Below are 2062 nucleotides of genomic sequence, written 5' to 3'. Positions count from 1 at the left end.
CAGTAAAACAGGTTAATAGTGGAATAATCTGGTCTAAAGCCCAAATCAACATTGACCTGAAAATTTAGACTTGCAATTATTGAAGAGGATACTGACATAATACATAGATGAAATAAGTGACAAATTTATTTATTGTGGTGGGTGTTGGAAGAATGCCGTCTTTGACATTGGGCTGAATCTACTCTTGAGTCCATTCAAACAGATCTAACCGATGGGATATAAGAAGGTAAAAAGGTTGACGAGGCTTGGAACCCATAAATCCAAGATTTTGGAACTGTTCTGATAGCAAAAGTCTGCACTATGTACCACACTGAATTCAAACTTTTTATTTGAGTAGATTATATGAGGAAGTATTACCGGGTTTGAATCAAAGAGAAAACCGCAGTCTACAAAGTTCAAGGTAATTGTCTTAGATAAAATTGAGGGCCGAGCCGGTGGCGCACTCGGGAGAGTGCGGCGCTGGGAGCGCAGCAGCGCTCCCGCCGCGGGTTCGGGTCCTATATGGGGATGGCCGGTCACCACTCACTGGCTGAGCGCGGTGCGGCCGGTCTCAAAAAAAAAAAAAAAGACAAGAAAGATAAAATTGAGAAAGCCTCCAGAATTTCTGTCAGTCTAGGACCTTCATTATCTCATACTCCAGAGTTTCCTGCTGTCCTCAGTGAAGGTTTGAATGGCCAGATCCAGGATTTTATAAATATTTTTATAGATAACAAATTTATAATAAAACTAAAAATTATTGAGTGCCCAGATGGATTATTCTGAGTTTGAACCTCCAGCTGGCTAACTAATCATGGAAGTTTAAACATGAGAAGGTTGAAGTCAGTTTTAGGTTGTTATTGATCTGCTTTTTGATATGTGAGGCAAGTTTCAGGAAATAATAGAAGTTGAAATCTTGTGATTTTCAACCAGAACATTTAATTTTTTTCCTAATAAATTTCCCCCAAATATAAAAGCAATATGGTCATACGTTATCAATTATGGAGGTTATATTCCCGAACAGTACCATGGCTAGATCACAAAGAATACATGTAGTTAGGAGAAAAATGCATGCCATAAAAATATTATAGGTGTCTTTAGCTCAGCAAGTAAAAGTAGAAGGCACCTACTTTTAAAATAAACCAGATTTGTTGGCATTAAATACTCCAGTAGGTCACCATTTTCCTGAGTCACCTTTATCATTATTTAGGAAAAATGGCTAAAGTAGTTTCTCACATTAGCATCATGTTATCAGACTGTGACTCTATACAATGCTTTTGAATCAGCCCTTTCTGTCTTGAAATTTACTGTTTCTTTTGCTTATGGTTTCCTCAGCTTCTTGCAAGTCTCAGCAAATGCTCGTGTAACACTCAGGCTTTTTACAAGGACTCTCACTACTTAAGTGTTGAAGGGAGGAGGCGGGAGTCTGGTCCTGAAGGCACATACAGAGAGGGTGGGGCAGAAAGCAAAGCTCCCCATGATCTACCTTTCCTTTGAGCTGAGCAATGCTCCCACAGAGAGAACAGAATGAGCCACATGTTCACATGAGTCAATCACAGCTTTTTTTTTTTTTTTAAATCTCAAAGCTCATAGCTCTAACACCTTCCAGATTCTAAGTCAGAATAGATCCAGGGAGGTAGAAGATGTTTTGATTCTCAACTTTATTACCAGTAAAAGTAGTTTTGATGGGCTCTCTCATGAGACCTCTTCCCTGCCTCTGTCATAGTCCTACTCACTGTGAATTGGAAATAAAGAGCCCTATGTGAATGGCCAACCTGACTTTTCTACCCAGTAGCAGGGTGAGAAGCTGCCTCTGAGAGGGTAGAGGCCTATCAGGGCCTGTGGGAGGTGGAACACACCTGCCGGTTTACTGATTAGAACCTGGAAGCACAGGGAGACCACAGTGCCTGGGGGAGGGGGCCAGGAAGGACTAGAAGTGCTGGCCTGAAGCACCATTTACTCCATGCAGCCTTGTGATCATCAGGCTCTCCTCCTCTCACTAGTTTTTTTTTTTTTTCTTAATTTTATTTTGCTGATATACAATGTGGGTGATTATTGTGGCCCATTACCAAAACCTCCCTCCCCC

Source organism: Galeopterus variegatus, unplaced genomic scaffold (genome assembly GCF_000696425.1).
Source record: "Galeopterus variegatus unplaced genomic scaffold, G_variegatus-3.0.2 Scaffold2217, whole genome shotgun sequence".
Classification (NCBI taxonomy): Eukaryota; Metazoa; Chordata; class Mammalia; order Dermoptera; family Cynocephalidae; genus Galeopterus; species Galeopterus variegatus.
This window is presented reverse-complemented; position numbering follows the sequence as displayed.